The 22,020-nt window shown below is 48.1% G+C and overlaps 1 protein-coding gene across 4 annotated transcripts in view; it reads right to left on the bottom strand.

Annotated features, from left to right (window-relative positions):
- GSG1L (GSG1 like) overlaps positions 1 to 22,020 on the bottom strand; it is a 246,518-nt gene that overhangs the window by 195,660 nt on the left and 28,838 nt on the right. The window contains exon 1 of one of the 4 annotated variants that reach the window (XM_081553376.1): positions 2,094 to 2,884. The exons of the other annotated variants lie outside the window; for them this stretch is intronic. The gene's annotated coding sequence lies outside the window, so the exon portion shown is untranslated. Of the gene's footprint in view, positions 1 to 2,093; positions 2,885 to 22,020 lie in introns of those variants that run through there. 4 annotated transcript variants of the gene reach the window in all.

Raw genomic sequence — 22,020 nt, 5'->3', positions numbered from 1 at the left:
GTGTGCATTCCTACGGCCCAGCAATCCACTCAAAGGCATATGCCCCAGAGTCACTCTTGCCCATGTGCCCCCTGAGACACAGACAGGAATGTCCAGAGCAACCTTGTTGGCAATGACGACAGAACAGCAAGCATCCCAAGTGCTTCCGATTATACAGAATTCAAAGACAGGCATCATTAAACATCATATGTTTGGGGACACACGGGTGATAAAACTGTAAAGAACAACAGAAAATGATCAGCATCGATTTACAGATAGTAGTGGGCTTTGGGAAGAAATAGGGTGTGATGGAGAGGGACACACTGGGAGTGTCTAAGATTTGGTAATGTTCTAATACTTAGGTGGTGAGTATATGAATATTTCATTATTATTCATTAGACTATACACCTAAGTTTCAAACACTCTTTTGCATAAGTGATATAGTTCACAAGTTAATTTTTTAGATTTAGAAGTTAAAAGAAAAGGAAGAGAATGGTCTAGAGGTAGGATAAAGCAAATTCAAGACCCTGAGGATATTTAAGGGGCACCCAATTCTCCATAGCCTCAGATAACATACTCAAACACTCCTTATAGTATTAGGAATGCAGCTTGTAGTAGAAACCAAAAGCTCCCCAACAGTGGCCTAAATAATACAGGCATTCAAAGATCTGTCATAACAAGAAGGCTAGTGGATAAGGGTTAATATAGAAGTTCAGTGATACATTTCTTTGACATTCTCTTAGAGGCACAAAATGGTTGCTACAGCTCCGGACAACACATCTTCACCCAACCAATTCCAGAAGTAGGAAAGGCGCCAGGATAGTGAGAAAGACTTTCTTCACAGGCTTTTCATCAAGGGGGACAATGTTTCCCAAAAAGTCGCAGCTGAGTTCCATTTATATCTCACTGGCCAGAACTGGGTCACTTTTTTTAATCTTTATTTTTTGATTATTTGTTTATTTATTTGGCTATGCTGGGTCTTAGTTGAGGCTTGTGGGATCTTTAGTTGTGGCATGCAAACTCTTAGTTGTGGCATGTGGGATCTAGTTCCCTGACCGGGGTCTGAACCCAGGTGCCCTGCATTTGGAGCGCAGAGTCTTAGCCTCTGGACCACCAGGGAGGCCCCAGAACTGGATCATTTAACCACTGCCAGGCACAGGACAGAGGATGAGATGGTTGGATGACATCATCAACTCAATGGACATAAGTTTGAGCAAACTCCAGTAGACAGTGAAGGACAGGGAAATCTGGCCTGCCGTAGTTCATGGGGTTGCAAAGAGTCAGACATGACTGAACGACTGAAAACAAAAACAAGCCACAAGGGAGGCTGGGAAAATGTTTGCCCTTTTCATCCTCCCTATCAGACAGAAAAGGAAGGAGAGGGACTACCCACTGGGCAGGGAACCATGATGCCTATCCCAATCCACCTCCACCTCTAGGCACATGGAGTACATCTGTTCCACCATCGATGCCTTCAAATCTGTCAAGTAACCCATGCCTCAGTGGAAACTGGAGTGGGTACCACACAGCCCCAGAATGAATGGGTGAGACATGTCTGTTTCTTCCATGAGATGCCTGGTGGAGGGAGAGGGAGTATGCTCTGAAAAGCCAAGGCTCTCCAGCCCCCAGCTCATGATCCGACACAGAGTGATAAACCTCACTTTGTCAATCAATGGACGCTATCAGATGACGGAAGTCAGCAAGTCCTTCTGCTGTCGTGATCTGGTCAGCTAGGGCTCTGGTGTGTCACAGTGACAACCCCAGTGCTAAAGCCTACAGAAAAGGGAGAAGCTAGTTGGGCGGTGGGGGGCGGACCACCAGCCACTTTATGCGCTGGTTGCAAATCAGCTGAAAACTTGAGCTTCGAGGGCCCAACAGTTCACTGTGGTGGTGGGGCCATGGCAGCCAAGGACTGAGATGGGGGAGTAGAAATTTAGGCCGTGCTGGCCTACAGTCCTGCAAACAATGACTGCCTGGCACTTGAAAGACAGTGACCCTGAGAGAGGACATCTGCTGTCCTGTTTGCCGCGTCCCCACCACTCCCTACTGTTTCTCCAACACTGAAGCCAAGGGTTGACTACCGTTTATCATCACGCTCCCATGGTTCTTCTTACCCTTGTCCTCTTCCCAAAATTTGGGTTACCCATCCGGCCTTATAGACACTGGAGTTTTGGATCCTTGAACTAAAGCACTGAAGACGGTCAAGTTTCCTGTTCTGCGGTGAAAGTAACAAGTCTACTCTCACATCAATGCCTTCACTCGCTCTGGGGCATTGATGTGGTAAGTGATTGAAGTCAAAGACTCCAGGCTTGTTCCCAAAGAGATGAAAATCAGCCCTACCATCTTGCTGAGCATCAGTCCCCGCGGTGAAGCCGACATGCAAAACGGCCATGTAGGGTGCCATCTCTGCGCAGTGGCTCAAACGCTGCTCTCGCGGTTACTCCAAAGCACGGCTCTTCCTGACTATTGTGACATGGTGTGTCATTCCAGGAAACCTGAGTGCCAACTTACAGCTACAAAATCAGGAAATAAAACGAAGCCCGCAAAAAAAATTCATGAAAGACGGTGCACTTGGCAACATTTCTGAAATAAAAACTAGTGCTCGTGTGAAGCTTATCACGTCAACCGCCGTTCTAAGTGCTTTTACACTGATTAATTCACTCAGTCCTCACACAAACCCTAGGAGGTGGATATTTGTTTGGTTGCTGTTGTTCAGTTGCTAAGTTGTGTCCAAGTCTTAGCAATGCTAATGGCTGTAGCCCACCATGTTCCTCTTTCAATGAGATTCTCCAGGCTAGAATACTGGAATGGGTTGCATTTCCTATCCCTATTTCAATAGGATGTGGTACCAGCCCCTACATGACTCCTAGGGATCCTCACCTCCTGTTCTTCATGGCTGTGTACATCAGTCAGGGATAGGCCATATGACTAATGGAATACCTCAGAAGTGACAGTGTGTGGCTTCCAGGCCAGGTCACAAAGGGCACTGTGAGTTCTGACTTGGTTTCTGGACTGTGTGCGCTGGGGGAAGTCAACCACCATGTTGTGAGGACTCTCAAGCAGCCCCGTGGCGAGATGCATGTGGAGAGGAACCCACTAGCCAGTCCCAGCTTGGCAACGAGAGAGGGAGCCACAATGCAGGCCAGCCCTCCAGCTCCAGGGAAGCTTCAGATAACTTCAGTCTCAACCCTCATCTCCTGCAGTCTCATGAGAGGTCCCAACTCAGAATCACCCACCAGATTCCTGACCCAGAGAAACCAAGGGAGATAACCCACAATTACTGTTTTCAGTCACTAAGTCTTGGAGGTGATTTATTAGGCAGCAATTAGGGCTTCCCTGACGGCTCAGCAGGTAAAGAACCCGCCTGCAATGCAAAAGACGCAGGAAATGCGGGTTCAGTCCTGGGGTCAGGAAGATCCCCTGGGCGAAGAAATGGCAACCTACTCCAGTATTCTTGCCTGGAAAAATCCCATGAACAGAGGAGCCTGACAGGCTACAGCCCATGGGGTTGCAAAGAGTCGGAAATGACTGAGCACTCACACATGCACAATGTTAGATAACTAATACAGGTGGTAAAACTCAGGGAGCAGTGGTACTCCCCTGGTGGTCCAGTGGTTAAGAAACCACCTTCCAATACAGGGAGCTCGGGTTTGATCCCAGGTCGGGGAACTAAGACCCCACATGCCTTGGAGCAACTAAGCCCATGCAGCACAAATACTGAGCCTGCACTAGAGGCTGTGTGCCCCTAGAGAAAGCCTGCATGCCCCAACGAAGACCCAGCACAACGAAAACAAAAAACTCAGAAAGGGAGACAGAAGTTAAATAATTTGCTCAACTGGCAACTAATGGAGCCAAAATTTGAACTAGGCCATCTGGAGCCCATGCATCTAACCACTCCACTGTACTGTCCCTCTGGCCACTTCCAAAAGGGATCCAGCTGGTGTTTAACTGTATCCATCTTCCTTTTGCTGAGTGCCTATTCTGTGTTCCCAATGTTACCTATATGAACTCATTTCACACTCTCCCAACAACTTGGGCAAACACGTAATATTCTCTGCATTTTATTTTTTATATTAAAATGTAATTAGCCAAGTAATGCATCAATGCATTCCTCCTTTAAAAAAAATGCAATTAGAAGATAAGATCCCTAAATCTCCTTAGAACACTCCCATCCCTACACCCAGGTCCCTCTCCCAAGCTGACATCGTCAGTTTGGTGGGTACCTTTCCAGTTATTTCTTCCTAGTCATTTATTTACATTCATACTTATATCCCCCTCCCAAAAAAAACTGCATAGCAGGAAAACTATGGGATTAAGTCTCACAAAATAATGTTGGGCAGGACATCAGTCTCAACAGAATACACTGTGTGACTTCTTTAATGTAAATACAAAACGTGGGCAAAATTTTACTAGTGTTTAGGGTTGTAGATTTAAGCCACAAAGTGGTCAAGTGAATCAAAGCAGTGACCACCATAAATGCCAGAACCATGAGTACTTCTCAGGGTAAAGGTGGGGGTCATTGCAGAGGTGTCAGAGTAGTTTCAAGGGGGTGGCACTGTTTTATATTTACCTCTGAGGTGGTTCCATGAGGTTGGCTTTGTGATAAATCATTAAACAGGGCATTTTCATTTTGTGTACCTTCCTATAAATATAATTCACAATTTTAAAAGGCCTAGTTTAAGAAAATACATGTTCCGTATTTCTGTTTTATAGCAGATTTCTCATTCTATCTTGGTAAACACTGATTCTGTTCTCTCACCTATAAGTGTATCCATTTGTCACCTGAAAATGTACTTCATTCTTTTTAACAGCTACAGTATATTCTACCGGAGAAGGCAATGGCACCCCACTCCAGTACTCTTGCCTGGAAAATCCCATGGACGGAGGAGCCTGGTAGGCTACAGTCCATGGGGTCGCTAAGAGTCGGACACGACTGAGCGACTTCACTTTCACTTTTCCCTTTCATGCACTGGAGAAGGAAATGGCAACCCACTCCGGTATTCTTGCCTGGAGAATCCCAGGGACGGCGGAGCCTGATGGGCTGCCGTCTATGGGGTCGCACAGAGTTGGACACGACTGAAGCGACTTAGCAGCAGCAGCAGCAGCAGTATATTCTACAGAGTGGGAATTTCAGATTCGCTTAGTCAGCCTGTAATGTTGAACATTTGGTTTGTTTCTAATTTGAACAAGACTGCAGTGAGCATCTTTGTGGACATGTGTGTTTTCTTAGGAAAGACCCCAGCAGCTGGAATTGCTGTGGCAAAGATATGAACATTGATAGTTTTTTTATTTTTGGCCACACCCTGTGGCATCCTAGTTCCCCGGTCAGGGATGGAACCCATGCCCCGAGCAGTGAAAGTACAGAGTCTTAACCACGGGATCGCCAGGGAAGCCCCTCTTTTTATCGTTTTGTTTTTGTTTTTGTTTTTTGAACACTGATAGTTTTAGTAAACGTTGCCAAAATAGTGTTCATTGTAGACATACTGGTTCCTCTCTCCCCAGCATCAGGTAAGGATTCTCATATTCCTACATCCTCACCAACTCATGATATTGTCAAAGTGCGCCATTTGGAAGCCATCTGGGGGAAGGAAAATACTGCCTCCTAATTGTCCATTTCGCAGATGAAGAAACAGAGCCTCGGGCAACTGAAGCACTTTGCCTGAGACAACGTAACAAGGGCTTCCCAGGTGGCGCTAGTGGTAAAGAACCCGCCTGCCAATGCAGGAGACACAAGAAGCAAAGTTTCGATCCCTGGGTTGGGAAGATCCCCTGGAGGAGGGCATGGCAACCCACTCCAGTATTCTGCCTGGAGAATCCCATGGACAGAGGAGCCTGGCAGGCTGCAGTCCATGGGGTCACAAAGAGTCAGACATGACTGAAGCGACTTACAACACATGCATGCACGTAGCAAGAAGCAGCAACACAAGGACTTGGATTCAGATCTTCTGTCTCCAAACCCAAGCTCTTGCCAAGATGTTTGGATACCCCCTATTGGATACCCCCTATTGTTGTTTAGTTGCTAAGTCATGCCCAACTCTTTTACGACCCCATGGACCATGCTCTTCTGTCCATGGGATTTCCCAGGCAAGAATACTAGAGTAGGTTGCCATTTCCTCCTCCAGGGGATCTTCCCAACCTAGGGTTCAAACCCACATCTCCTGCTTGGTAGGTGAATTCTTTACCAATGAGCCACCCGAGAAGCCCATGGATATCCCCTAGCGAGAGGCTAAAGGCAACCCAATGTCCCCAAGGTCACAACTAGCTGAGATGCACGTGGAACCTGGCCCAGGGGCTGGCAGGTAGACCACCACCTGCATGGAAATCACTGGAGAGGAAATGAGTTCAAAATGGAACTGACAAGGTGCTGCCGCCAACTCTGATAGTAAATTAGATAAACTTGCATCTGACACTATGCATTTAGAGCAAGGGAGCGCGAGGTTCTCAGCAGTTCTCAGCTGCTCCCGAGCAACAGGCCACTGGGAGTAAAAAAATAAAACAATCTGAAGCTACAAAACGCAATAATGAATGACAACAGGCCCCAGAGCAGCAAGGGAGAATTATTGGAAAATCAACTAAGAGCCCATCCAGACGGGAGGCCTGAGCAGCTGGTAGCAGGAGACGGTGAAGTGTGGCAGAGAAAACAGGGCTTGCAGTCAGAGATGTCTGGGTGTGAAGCGACTCCCACACTTGCCCGCTAGGTGACCTTAAACAAGTTCCTGAAGCTCTCGAAGACTCAGCTTCCTTGACTATAAAATAGGAGTGGAAAGAGAACATACTACCTTCCAGCACTGTTATGAGGACTAAATGAGATATCAACTAGACAGGGCCCAGGGGTTGCCAAGCACAGTTGTTCAGGTTGGGCACAAACAAGGCCATTTACCTGAAGCTGTGAGTGGGGTTACATTTGCACCCACCCTCCATGCCCGAGCAGGAGGCTTTCTCAAATTTGCCAGAGCCCAGCATGTACTGTAACAGCCTTGAAAGTGCTGGGCACATAGTAGGTGCTCGATATATAGGAACATTAGGATCACGGCAACCTGATTCCCCAATTGGGGGTGCAGGCTTTCTGACCGTGGCTGTGACAAGAGCTCCTCTCCTAGGACCAAGAGAAAGTCCCCAAGCGGGTCCTGAAAGCAAACCTTGCAGGACTGAGCGGAATGAGCCGTGTTCCCCCAGCAGCCCATGTAGGAAAGGCTGGGACTCCAGGAAGTGCAAATGAAAAACGAGTTGCCATGCCCTGTGCAGCTTCACACTTCCGTAGAGACGAGAGCTCCAAGGAGGGGAGGGCATGGGGGGACCAGAGCCCCATCTCCAAAGGGCCATCCCCATGGACAACTTCCAGGTCTTTGCCTGTGTTTTTCTTTCTGCCTAAAATGCTCTCTGCTTTGTCAGTCTCACCCTTCTCAGACCCAGCTCAAATGCCCACTCCCTGGCTCCCCTCCCCAGATCCCTGTACCCCCCTCATCCCAGGCTAGAAGGACTAACTGCATCTTATACATCCTTGTAACCACCCACCCACCCACCCCAACAACTGGACATAATTGGTTTTCTCTCTGTCAGGTAAGTTAATGAATAAACGAGTGAGAGAGAGCCTAGCCTTCCTCTAGGACTCTATGAAAGAGCAGGGACCTCCCCCTCCATCCTGGCCTGTCCTTTTATAATTAGGACCAGCGAGGTCTGAAGTCAGAGAACAGTGTGTTAGGACAGGAGAGGGCTGACAGTCGGGTGTGACGGGCCTGTCATTCTGACAGCCCCAGGGGCTGCAACAGAGTAAAATGTGACCCACAGCCAAGGCAGAGACATGCCGTGGCAGGCTATGTGTGTAGGATAACGAGCTGGGGAAGGATGCTTCTTGCTACAGAAAGAAGAATCTCTAGAGGCCTCCAGTCTTGCCAGACCACCTGCACTTGTAGGACTGCACTTCTATTCCAGGGTCCTTTTTAAAGAAATTGATCAGACAAACACGGTGCTCTGGACCCAAGGGCAGCCTGGTGTTCAACCAAGCTGAGCTCCCAGGTCATCCTGGACCTGGGTCTGCCAGAGCCCTGGTCCTGCTGCACCCTCGTCACTGCTTGCCCATCACTCTTCCCTCTGGCTGTGAGCACCCTCATCACTTGCTTGCCCTTCACTCCCCCTCTAGCTATGAGCACCTGGAGGGCAAGGACTGAGTTTCATTAAGATCTTGCAGCGCCGGCTCCCTGCAGGAGGTTATTAAGTGGTTCTGACCAACTGAAAGGCAGCAACCTCAGGCTTCCCTGGTGGGTCAGTGGTAAAGAATCTGCCTGCCAATGCAGGAGACATGGGGTCTCCTGGGAAGATCCCATCTGTCTTGGAGCAACTAAGCCCATACGCCACAACTACAGAGTCTGTGCTCTAGAGCCCAGGAGCCTCAACAACTGAGCCCCGGGGCCGCAACGACTGAAGCCCACGGCCATAGAGCCTATGCTCTGCAACAAGAGATGCCACTGCAAAGAGAAGCTCGCACACTGCAACTAGAGCGTAGCCCCTGCTTGCCTCAACTAGAGAAAAGCCCATGCAGCAACAAAGACCCAGCCCAGCCAAAAATAAATACATAAAATTATAAAAAAGAAGGGCAGCAAGCTCAAGAGAAATCTGGAGAGGAGCCCCTTCTGCCCTGGCCAGAGTTTGGTCCTCACCAGAGTGTGATGCTGTCACGATTGTGTGACCTCAGATCCCAAAGTGGATGAGAGCTGGAAGCTGGATGGGACTGGGGGAAGAGGGTCAGGGTGTATATGAGGCAGCTCTTGCTGCAGCGATGAACAGTCCTAACATCTCAGCCGCTTTCAATACCAAACACTGCTTTCTTGTGCTTGTTATACAAGGGCAGCAGGTTGGCCACAGCTCAAGTCGGTTCAGCTGGGCTCTGCTGGGCTTGGCTGCACTGGGCCCTCTCTGCAGGACCAGGCAGAAGAAAGAGCTGCAGTCTGGGGCTGTGTTCTCATGACAAGGATCAGAAGCTAAAGGAGGGCAGAGGCACATGCTTGCATAACACATCTAAATAGATGGTCAATGCGAGTCATGTGACCATTATGAAGTCAACTGGGGTGGAATGATGGAGAGGAAATGAAAAACTGAACAAATAATGCCATTGAGCAGAGTATGTTATTTTTCACTCTGCAGCCTCCTCTCTCCTCCATTTTGGAAACATATTCCCTGTGGTATGAGCAGATCTAATCATCCTTACCACTAAGTAGGCAGATGAATTAGGCCAGCCAACTGTACTGTATTGACACCTCCCAGGCCACGATGATTGGCTCAGGAATGGACATGTGATATAAAGACGCCAATGAGAGCTCTTCCCTGAGACCTTTCTGCCAGAGCTATCAGGAAAGATGTTCTCCTCTCTGGGGTTGCTTAGCAGGTAGGATGTGAGGGCAGGGCTTCTAAGTAGCCACACCAGTCTCCACAGAAAGGCACAGTCCAGTATGACAGCAATGAGGGAAAGGTTCTCTGCTGCCCACACGTGACTGTGGCTGGTGCAAATGAGTTACTGAGGTCCACACTTCCTTTGGGGTTTAATTTAAATTTTATTTTAATTCATTTACATTTCAATCTAATAGTCAAAGATAGCTAGCGGCTAACATATTGGATGTAATCAGTATAGAGTCTTTTATGATTTTTTTTTTTTTGGGTCCCTGTGTCCCATTGACCCTGATGCCTTTTGTCACTTATAAGAGCAAGTAAGTGTCTTTGCATCACTTTGTGGACAAAGGTTTGTATAGTCAAAGCTATAGTTTTTCCAGTAGTCATGTATGGATGTCAGAGTTGGACCATAAGAGGGGTGAGCACTGATGAACTGATGCTTTCAAATTGTGGTGCCAGAGAAGACTCCTGAGTCCCTTGAACAGCAAGGAGATCAAACCAGTCAATCCTAAAGGAAATCAACCCTGAATATTCATTGGAAGGACTGATGCTGAAGCTGAAGCTCCAATACTTTGGCCACGTGATGCAAAGAGTCGACTCATCGGAAAAGACTCCGAAGCTAGGAAAGATTGAAGGCCAGAGGAGAAGAGAGCAGCAGAGGATGAGATGGTTAGATAGCATCACTGACTCAACAGACATGAATCTGAGCAAACTCCAGGAGACAGTGAAGGACAGGGAAGCCTGGTGTGCTGCAGTCCATGGGATCACAAAGGATCGGACACTACCTAGCAACTGAACAACGAGAGTATCTTTGCTTAAGATAGTAAGGTTTCCAACATCAGGAGTGGAAAGAGTCTAGGAACTTCCCTGGTGGCTCAACAATTACAAATCTGCCTTGCAATGCAGGGGATGCTGGTGTGATCCCTGGTTAAGGAACTAAGATCCCACATGCCACAGAGCAACTAAGCCCACACATCACAACAAAAGATCCTGCATGCTGCAACCAAGACTCAAGGCAGCCAAATAAATAAATAAGATATTTAAAAAAAAAAAAAAAGAAGTGGAAAGAGTCTTAAGCAGTGCCATCAGCAACAGTATCACCTCCATTTATTTTGCCCTATTATATGCCAGGGGGCTTCCCAGGTGGCGCAGAGGTAAAGAATCCACCTGCCAATACAGGAGACGCAAGAGACACAGGTTCAATCCCTGAGTCAGGAAGATACCCTGGAGAAAGAAATGGCAACCCACTCCAGTATTCTTGCCCAGAAAATCCCATGGACAGAGGAGCCTGGCAGACTGCAGTCCATGGAGTCACAGAAAGTCGGACACGATTGAGTGACTTGGCACATTACATGCCAAGCATTCAGCTGATATATATCTCAGTGATCTTTCCAAATAAGCCCACGAGGAACTTTAGGAGCCAGACAGCCTGGACTTGAGTCCCACCTTCACCAAGTACCAGCTAGGGGCTTCAGGCAGGGTATGCACTTCCTGATGCCCCAGCTTACTTTTGTGTTCAATGGGGCTGACGTTGTCCCTACCTCGCCAGGCTGTGAAGGCCAAGTGAGTTATTACATGTGGACTGCCTACAACAGTGCCAGGCACGTAGCAAACGCTCCCTGGTGTTAACTCTTTTTTTTTTTATTATTCTCATCCTGATTCTGCAAAGTGATGAAGGTAACAGGTGACAAAGAACCAGGACTGAGACATCAGCCTATAGGATTCCAGAATATAAACTCTTTACCACCACATCATTCTGTTTGTGGCTTTTAAACTCTGTCCAGGGACATGAGAAAAGTAATGTGAATAAGTATTAGCACTCATCGTATGCCCAAGTTTATAAATCCCAGGCAGTTTTGCCTCGGAGCCCAAGCTTTTAACTCTCAGAGAAAGGAAATGATTCCCTTTTCAATGCTCCTGCTGTCCTTCTGTTAATGCCAAGGAGAAAGCCCCTGCTCAGTGCCAATGTATCTTTAATGCCTCTCCAGTACTTGTGCAGAGAGAGCCAGCCTAAGGCTCAAAGCCGACCCCAGTATCTAGAGGGGACTTAATAGGCGCTGTGCTTAAGCTCTCTGCTTTATGCCTCAGGCAGAGGCAGGAATTCCCTCTCTCTAGAGCTGCTATGGCTCCCGGTAGCCAGAAAGGCAGTGATTAGAGAGGGGAGGGCTTGGCTTCAAGAAGCTCTCGGAGCCTGCGGAGGTGACCCACAGTCTGCAAGGCTCTCCTTTGCAGCCCAGGTAGGTTTCAGAGGGTGGTGGATGGCAGGGCACTGGGGGGCCAGCAGCCTTCCATGACCACCAGATGTCACCCAGCCTGCATCAGCTAGTTGACAGATTCTCGACCTGCGGTGAGTGGAGTTGCAGAAAGCACCCCACTTCACAGCATGTGATCAGGAGCCAAAGGCCCTGATCTGAGTACGGGGCTGAGGGTCTGTGGGCAGTCCCTCCCTTCTCTGAGCCTCAGTTTTGTCATCTGAGAAACAGGCATAACAATGCCTACCCCTGGACTTCCCTGGTGGTACAGTGGATAAGAATCCGCCTCCCAAAGCAGAGGACATGGCTTTGAACCCCAGCCTGATCTTAGACAAGATCCCACCTGTTTCAGGGCAACTAAGCCTGTGTGCCACAACTACTGAGCCTGTGCTCTAGAGCCCACAAGCTGCAATTCCTGAACCTGAGAGACGCAACTACTGGGGCCTGCGCGCCCAGAGCCCGCGCTCTGCAACAAGAGAAGCCACTGCAACGAGAAGCCTGAGCACTGCAATGAAGAGCAGCCTCTGCTCGCCACAACTAGAGAAAAGCCTGCGCACAGCAGCCAAGACCCAGCACAAAAATAAATAAGGAAAAATTAAAAGGAAAAAAAACACCTACCCCTCAAGAATGATCCTAAGAAACAAATGAGGCCATACGTGAGAAAGCACTGTGTAAGGAACTGAATAAACATGAACCGCTGCCATGTTTATTCTTGGAGTACAAGTGTATTATTTCCATGTAGGAGTCACCCACAACAAGTCAAGGGCTGATACGAGGGTGAGATGGAATCACCTGTAACTTTTTGAATTACCTTTGTTTTTGCATCTGTCTCTTTCTCTTTCAGGGCAGGGATCCCATGTGCGCAGCCCACTGCCTAAGGCAATACTGGCACAGCAGAGCAGCAACAAATATTTCTTATATGGATGGATTATGGATGATGGATAAATGGAGAACTGGATGTGTGGATGTACAGGGGCATGGATGGATGGAATGAAGGGATGGATGATGGATAGATGGACTGTGGATGGATGAATGCACGCGTGGTGATGGATAGATGGAAGGATGAAGGATTGATGGATGATGGATATATAATAGATGGATGAGAGATGGTTGGATGAATGGATGGATGGTGGATGAGTGGGTGATATATTTATGGGTGACGGATGTATACCAGATGGATAAATGGGTGGAGGATGGATGGGTGATGAAATTGAAATTTTAGGATGCAACTCTTGGCTAGGTCAGAATCTTACTCTGGTACTAGATCCCAAAACCCAAAACCCTCAAACCACAGGAGTGTGTGTGTGTGTGTGTGTGTGTGTGTGTGTGTGTGTGTGTGTGTGTGTGTGTGTGTGTTGTGCTATCCTGAGGGAGAATTTGGCAGAGAATGTGGGTTGTGGGGAAAAAATGTTCAAATTAAAACATACTTTTTAAAAACACGACAGGCAGCCCTATGACTGGTCTCCAGCATGGGCACGAAAGGGCCAACAGACACACACAAGTGTCCTGGTACCGCTTGGTTGCTACCTAAAGTGTATAATACTCTTCAAACAACTTCTGGAATATGCCCTCTGAGAGTCTGCCTTCTCCCCAATCTCCTATGCCAGCTACATCAACCACAGCGACACAAAGGAAGGTTTGTGTTCAGAAGCCTGCTGGTGAGGCCAGTCAAGGCGAAAGACCCCGAAAAGGCATTTACTATGTAGTTCAGCACAGTCCAGCACTAAGGGGCACTGATTTATCTCAAACGAATTTTCCAGGGTGGTTGGGACCAAGAGCTCCAGCCTCCTCTCACCAGAATTCTCAGTTACTTGGAGTGGCCCATCTTCTAGGCCACCTGCCTATGATGGGTTAGTCTCTATGTCTGTCTGCCTCACCACTGGTCTCTCAAGCCCTCCTCGAGCCAGAGGTAGGACAGGCAGGTAGTGACCTGGCGCGGCCCAATTCCCAGCCCCTCACAATACTCTGGCTTCCCTGGTGGCTCAGACGGTAAAGAATCTACCTGCAAAGCAGGAGACCCAGGTTCAATCCCTGGGTAGGGAAGATACCCTAGAGAAGGGAATCGTTCCCCGCTCCAGTATTCTTGCCTGGAGAATTCCATGGACAGAGGAGCGTGGCGGGCTACAGTCTATGGGATCGCAAAGAATCAGACACTACCAAGCAGCTAACACATTAACTCAGTACCTCACTGATGGGAGCGCAAAGAGGGAGCAACTAACCCGGCCTACAGAGGCCAAGGAAACCTCATCAGGAAAGCAGCACTGATTTAGTTAGGTTTGAAGGATGCACAGGAGACCCGTGGATGTCTCACAGCGGCTGGCTGAACACCTGGTCCACCCCACTGGGGACCTCCTCGTGCACACCACACATCCACTGGTGAACAGGTACCGATGACTGAGCGTGCATGGAGAAATGACTTTTCACATCTCTGCAAGCTAAGGGGACAGAGAACAGGGCACAACAAGGCACACCAGATCACAGTTGGAGGGTGCCTGGCTTGCACGACCTTGAAGAGAGAGGAGGAAGGAATTTCCCAGGAGGACCAGGTGGGGGCCATTTCAGAAGGGGAGTGCTTGTAAAAGACACAGAGACATGAAGAAGCTCTTTGGAGATCAAGGCAGCAAGGGGCTTGTCGGTGGTTCTGCCCACCCAGCACCCTTGCCCCCCAACTCTGGTAGCAGCATCTTGACTCTCCCTCGGGGACCACCACCGTCAGTGTGTGACATCGTGTTGGGGCTGACTCTGGCAGCAGATGACCCAAGGCTAGACTACCAGGGCTACATTCTTCACAATGGCAGGGTAAAGGGTTGCCCGTGAACCAAACCTGGCTAATGAGCCCCACCTTGGAGGTTTACTGGTGCTAAACTGGAGGGGATATAAACATGGAGCTGTTGGGGGCTACCATAGTCTGTCCTCAGTCTCTCAGTTGTGTCCGACTCTCTGTGACCCCACGGACTGTACCCCACAAAGCTCCTCTGTCCATGGGATTCTCCAGACAAGAATACTGGAGTGGGTTGCCATGCCCTCCTCCAGGGGATCTTCCCAATCCAGGGATTGAACGTGCATCTCCTGAGTCTCCTGCATTGGCAGGTGGATTCTTTACCACTGAGCCACCTGGGAAGCCTCTACCATAGAGTAAATCCAACAAAAAAGAAAGAAGAATTCTGAAATGGAGAAGAAAATAAAAAACAGAAACAGAAGGAGAGACTAAAGGAAGTGGAGAGAAGGAGAGACGCTGAATCCTACCCTGTCGACATCAAATGAGCACCTGGATCTACCTGAGCCTGAAGCTGTACCTTTTTGTTATTGTTGCTTAAGATTTTTTCCCCAAAGTCTTTTTGCTTAAGCCAGTTTGAGTTAGATTCTGTCACTTGTGACCAAACAAGTTGCCTTATTCATCTGTGTATCCCAACATCCATACCAGGAACTCAGGACATGGGGAAGAGATGGGGTGGGAGGGATGGGAGTCAGCCTGGCCTTTTATGGTAACTGAACAGAGGCCAAACTGTAACTGTTTGCTAATATGAACATTATTACTTGAGTTTACCCATTAACTTTCCCAAAGCAGGGTGTCCAAGAGCATGAGGCCCCTCTAGGTTCCAAATGGATGGGTCCATTTGTCCATTTATAAGAGGCTTGACCAGAGGGGTGAATTTAATTTCCTGCTTACCTTTATACCCCAGATTCTTTGTGGCAACCTGATGTGATCTGAGAGACAAGCACAGTTCTAACTCCAGTACGTGGATGGTGCTCCATAAATAACTGTCCAATGAATCGGTTAATGCTGCCTTATGTAAATGGGATTCCCTGGTGGCTCAGACGGTAAAGAATCCGCCTGCAATGCGGGAGACCTGGGTCCGACCCCTGCACTGGGAAGATCTCCTGGAGAAGGGAACAGCTACCCATTCCACTATTCTGGCCTGGAGACTTCCATGGACAGAGGAGCCTGGTGGGCTACAGTCCGTGGGGTCGCAAAGAGTCGGACACAACTGAGCGACTTGCACTTTCATGTAAATGTTAACATAAATATGAAACTCACTTTCTGGATGTGCAGAGCACAGAAGGTGAACTACACACGAGTCTCTATGAGCAGCCTCTCTGAGGAGAGCTTTGACATCACAGGAGATAAAAAAAAAAATGCATCCTGGGACTTTTTGAGCCTTGGCAAGAATTACAACCCCACTGAAAAGGAAAATAATCTAGAAGTAGAGAAAATTAGGATTTATAATGAAAAAATTGACTAGAAGGCATGATGCCATGATCAGCAGGGAGTCTCTTGGGTTTTCAGGATGCACGGGGAAGAGAAGAAACAGCTCCAGCTCTTTACCGGAAGGTTCCTCTCCAGCGAGCACTGCTGACATTCAGGGTGGAAATGGCTGGAGACGCATGAACTCAATGGGAAACCCAGAAAGTCTTTTTTTCTTAATTTGGGTATTGGGCAGACTTTGTTTCTCACCTGGATTAGGTAAAGCCACTGAGACAAGCAGGAAAGTTCCGAAAATCCAAATCCTAGCAGCCAACCAACGTCTTTAAATTCACTACAGGCCACGTTTGCTTTGGAAAATTAGAAAGTTACAAAATCAATAACAAAAATGAATGACAACATGCAGAGCTGGTACGCACACATGTTAAGTTAGTTCAATTGTGTCCAACTCTTTGTGACCCTATGGACTGTAGCCTGCCAGGCTCCTCTGTCCATGGGGATTCTCCAGGCAAGAATACTGGAGTGGGTTGCTGTGCTCTCCTCCAGGCGATCTTCCCGACCCAGGGATCGAACCCACATCTCTTGCAGCTCCTACATTGCTGATGGATCCTTTACCATTGAGCCACCAGGGAAGACCAAGGCTGGTATAATTAGAGTGAAACAAATAGATTCACACACTGAGGTGTGCACTCAGTGCTCCCTAGGTAACCTCAACCCATCCTCCCCCACATCTCCCATCCTTACCCCATCATCCCTACCCTGCCCCCCCTGACACTGACATTGCCTCTGGGTTGTCACACAGACACAATAAACTAAACCTGGCCGGTCTGAACTCAAGCTTCCCTCTCCTCCTGCTAAATAAATTAATAATAAATAACAGAAAACAAAAATCTGTTCCCACTTCAGTCTTCTCCATCTCAGTAATGGACACAACCATGCGTTTATCAATAGAACAAAAATCTAGGAGGTGTCCTCAGTGCCTCCTTTCCCTCACTCCACTTTCAGTTTGTCAGCTGATCCTGTTGGCTGTACCTTCAAGCTGTCTCCTGAATCCATCCAATTGTCTCCATCTTCCCCAGAGGCCAAGTCACCAGCATCTCTCACCTGGCCCATCACCTATTAAGCTTTTTATTCCTGCCTCCATCCAATATTCTCCACTCATCAGTCAAAAACACTCCTTTGTTCAATGGAAATCATATCCCTTCTCTGCTTAAAAGCCCTCAAAGGCATCCCAGTGTATTTAGCATAAAGTCCAAATTTTATACCACAGCCAACAAGGCTCTGCATAACCTGTTCCCTCCCAAGCAATCTGCCTTCTGCAGCAGCCTTACTGACCTCCTTTGAGGGCTTCGAATCTACCAGTTCATTCCTACCCGAAGGCCTTTACACCTGCTGCCCCATCACCCTGTACCACTCTTCCTTCCATTCTTACCATCTTCTAGGTTTCCACTCAAATGTCACCTCCTTAGAGAGGCCCTCTCTGCTTCGCCTCCCATCCAGAGGAGATCTGCTCCCACACACATCCACAGGGAGAATGGTGTGCTGAGTGCGGACCCCATTTATAAGAAATGGATATAGACAAATACTTGAAAAGTAATATCAGAGGTCACCCCTAGGAGAGGAAGTGGGTGGCTGGGAACAGGGAGATTTTTTACTGTGCATTATTTAATGCCTTTGAATTTTAAATCATGTGCATATATTATGATTCCAAAGTGTGTGATTAAATCAAATAAAATAAGGAAGAAAAGAAGGTAAAGAAAAGAGAGAAAGAGTAAGAGGAGGAGAAATACTCCTGGGAAATTGTCCTAAGGAAATAACTCCACAAACAAAAACTGTTTCATGTAAGAAAATAATCACTGTGGTGTTAAACTACAAGCAATCCAAAAACTAAAAATAAAATACATGCCCAGCAACACAGGAAGGACTCGGGAAATACTGCTTTGTGAAGAGGTTGGAGTAGTATAAAGCGCTCAATAATGATCATTATTAAGCCTGCAGAAATGTGGAGAAATGTTTATGACAATCATTAATGGAAAAGCAGACTCTAAGGGAGTATACTAAGGAGGGAAAATAGGGTCGTGAAAAACGGGAAACTGCTGAAGAGAGAAGGCCCACAGCTTTCATCACTTTCTCCAGGGAGCGTGCGACATGAAAAACTGCTGGTAAGATCTCAGCTCTAAGCCTGAGTTTGGATTTTAGGAACTTTCCTGCTTTACCTAATCTAGGGGAGAACCAAAATCAGCTGGGTACCCAAATGAAGAAAAAAAGCTAGGACCTCCCCGGTGGTCCAGCGGCTAGGAATCTGCCTTGAAATGCAGGGAATGATGTAGGTTTGATTTCTGGTTAGGGAACTAAGACCCCCATGCAGCGGGGCAACCACGCCCATGCGCCACAACGAGAGAGTCTGCTGTTGTTTAGTCATTCAGTCGTATCCGACTCTTTTGTGACCCCATGGACTGTGCCAGGCTCCTCTGTCAATGGGATTTCCCAGGCAAGAATACTGGAATGGGTTGCCATTTCCTTCTCCAGGGGTAGAGAGTCCATGCCCCCATCAAAAGATTCCACCAGACACGATGAAGATCACAGACACTACAACTAAGACCTGACATAGTCAAATAAATAATTTAAAAATAACAGAAAAAAAAAGACTTTCTAGGTTTCCCATTGAGTTCAAGCATCTCCAGCCATTTCCACCTTGAACGTAGGAGTGCTCACTGGAGAGGAACCTTCCGGCAGAGCCGGAGCTGTCTCTTCTCTTCCCTGTGCATCTTGAAACCCCAAGAGATGCGGCTCCCTGCTGATCTTTGAGGTCAGAAACTGAGGCTCTGAGGAGGCCCATGCAGGACTGGGGTGGCAACAAAGGCCATGAGAGACCAGAGTTCGGGCTCCAGGAGACCTTAGCAGGGTGATACCAGGCCAGGGTTCCCCAGCCTCCACACTGTTGACATCTGGGCGTAGGAAACTCTCAGTGGTTAGGACGGTCCTGCATGCTGTAAAACATTTAGCAGCATCCCTGACCTCAACCCCTGGGGGAGGGCATGGAAACCCACTCCAGTATTTCTGCCTGGAAAATCCCATGGACAGAGGAGCCTGGAGGGCTACAGTCCATGGAGTCACAAAGAGTCAGACGTGACTGAGCAACTAAGCACACAGCACGACCCTAACCTACTGGATGTCAGTAGCAGCCCCCGCCCCCGCCCTGAGTCAAGAAGCCGTGTGTGTGTGCTCAGTCGCTTCAGTCGTGTCCGACTCTTTTTGACCCTAGGGACCATAGCCCACCAGGCTCCTCTGTCCATGAGATTCTCCAGGCAAGAATACTGGAGTAGGTAGCTATTTCCCCCTCCAGGGGATCTTCCCAACCCAGGGATCGAACCTGCGGCTCCTGCGGCTCCTGCATTGCAGGAGGATTCCTTACCGCTGAGCCACAGGAGAAGGCCCAATTACAGCTATATTTTTAATGTTATTTTTTAATCTTTATTTATCTATTTACTTGGCTGCACCAGGTCTCAGGTGTGGCATGCAGGATCTTTCATTGTGCCACTCGAGCTCAGCAGTTGTGGCTCGAAGGTTTAATTGCCCTGCAGCACGTGGGATCTTATCAATAGTCCCCCAACCAGGGAGTGAATTCATGCCCCCTGCATTGGAAGGTGGATTCTAAACCACTGGACCACCAGGGAAGTCCCTAATTACAGCTGTATTTTTTAAAGAAGATGTATATTAAATGGATTTTTATGGTGCTTTTTAAATTTAAATAAAATAGGTGGGAATCCTTTTCTCGTGGGAAGCCCAATTGAGAGCTTTTCAGTAGCCTGTCTCAGCGACAGTAATTATTTATCATCCTCTCACCCCCCGCACACACACAGGTCTGGTTTTATAGCACACGGGTGCTCCCTCACATGGGGGCTTTAATGGGGCCACGATTAATTCATAAAATATTAGGAATCACTTTGCCACACCATGATAATAGCCCCGATTTCCACACAGGGTCTTTGTAGTTTAACGGCAGCTCAAATAATAAATTGCTTTAATGTCTTATTCAAGCTTTTTCCAGAGACTGGAAATGTCAGCTCTAGAATTAGATATTTCCTCATTCAACCCTCATTTTTCAGATGGGAAATCTGAGCTCTTTCCATACAAAGGGAGGTGACCTTCTGAAATCTCACAGCTCATAAACAAGAAAGCTGGGAAGAGAGCCCGGGTCCCCTGGTTCCCTGGGCTACCTCACGGCCACCCGACCCTACTCCCTTGGGAAAACACCCTTAATTGGTATAGGAGTCCTTAGGGTCAGTAAACCCAGCACTTCTGACCAACAACTGAGCATCGGAGTGGGTTCCCATGTTTGGATTTAGCCTGAGAGTGAAGCTGGAGTGGGTGGTTTGGGGAAAAAACAACAAACAAAAAAAACAGCTTAGAAAGTTATTCTTCCTCCATCTCCACCCACCTCCAAACTCCCCCAGTCACCTGTGGGATAATGAGCTGGGATGACAGCATCTCTCAGGTGGGAAACACGGACCAAATACCTTCAAGAGTCCACACTGAGCAGGGCAGACCCAGCTCCTAACCAACGGTCATCCAGACATACTTCCAACCCCAGACAGAAGGCTCCCTGCCAGCTCCCAAATACCACCCTTGTGCCTCAACACCCAACACCCTCTGCTTCCGCCAGCCCCAGAGCATGCTCAGCCAGCACTCAGAGTGGGGAGGAAGTCAGTGATGCCCCCAGCCAATGGCCCATGGCAGCTGGTGGGAAAATGCTTGATGCCCCCACGCCTCATATTGTCCGCCAGAGTTCTCACCGAGGCTCTACATTGGAACATTCAGAGAGCCAGCTTCCTGCCCACCCCGTCTCATGGCCCCCCTCTTTAGCAGGACTTTTGGAACCCCCTCCCAAATAAACTGCAGGCACACAAATCCTCAAGTCCTCATTTCAGAGTTGGCTTATAAGGCAGGAGCCAAGCAGCCCTGGCTGGTCTGAGCGAAACTTCCTTCCATAAGCTCTTGCCAACACAGTCTCCCTCTGACTCTGGGGTCTCCTGGGACAAGTCAGGACTCTCTTCATCACAGAAGCCCTTGACACATTTCAGAAAAGCTCCCAGATGCCCCCAGGCCACTCCTCCTTGCATTCTTCTCTTTCCTTAGCTTAAAATGCTTTTTCCCAGAGCTGAAATGCACACACACAGTATTTAATTGCATTTCCCATTGTATATGAGAGTCATGTGTCTGGTTTAAACTCATAGACGAGTGTGCACTCCATGAGGGCAGAATTTCTCTTTGCATCTTCCTGAATTCTTAGAACTGCAAGGCATTAAGAGATGAATAAAACACAGCCTCCACTTCCCTATAAATAAATCACCCTCCTGGTTCCTCTCCAGAAGGCCCATGATCATTCATTAATGTCCCTCAAATGCCAAATGCTTTGGGTGTGCCTCTACTATGACAGAGAGGGACCACACCTCCCTCATGCTACATATATGATGTTTTAAGTGATGTAACCCAAGGTCCGACAAAGGATGGTTGGATGGCATCAATGACTCAATGAACATGAGTTTGAGCAAACTCCGGGAGATAGTGAAGGGCAAACAAGCCCGGCATGTTGCAGTCCATGGGGTGGCAAAGAGTTGGACACGACTTGGCAACTAAACAACAACAGCCCACAGTCACACCCTGGGTTTTGGAAGCCATTTTCACTGTTGGCACAAAATAACAGTAACAACAATAGCAGCAGCAACAATAACAATAATATATATATATGATGAGCCAGGCACTGTTCTTAAACCAAGTACACAGTTAACCAGTGCCTTGCTGAATCTCTCATGTGTTGCTGGACTTGACCATTAGATCCTGTCATTTGCACTCTGGACCTGAGTGCCCCACATTACGTTTTTCCATCTAATATTTCTTCTAGTGGGATGCAGGCACCACCAGTCTCTCTCCATATCTCTGCACTTTATATTCCCACTCCCGCTTACTGCCTGATGGCTACATGTTTGATCAGAATGCCCCCAATCCCTCTTGCAGGTCGTGGATTAAATGTGTCCGTGTCAGCACCAAGGACAGATCCTCACCACGCCCTCTAGACACCCCGCACCCTCGCCCAGGTACTCTGGCCTGGACGCCCAGACACTCACACACACACACACACGTGATGTGCTTCGCCCCCATCCTGCCATGGCTTTGCCAAGCTCTGCAGAAAGTGGATAT

Source organism: Giraffa tippelskirchi, chromosome 13 (genome assembly GCF_054371585.1).
Source record: "Giraffa tippelskirchi isolate mGirTip1 chromosome 13, T2T-mGirTip1v1.2.pri, whole genome shotgun sequence".
NCBI classification, from domain to species: Eukaryota; Metazoa; Chordata; class Mammalia; order Artiodactyla; family Giraffidae; genus Giraffa; species Giraffa tippelskirchi.
Note: the sequence above shows the minus strand (reverse complement) of the source record. Positions and strands in the feature narration are given on the sequence as shown.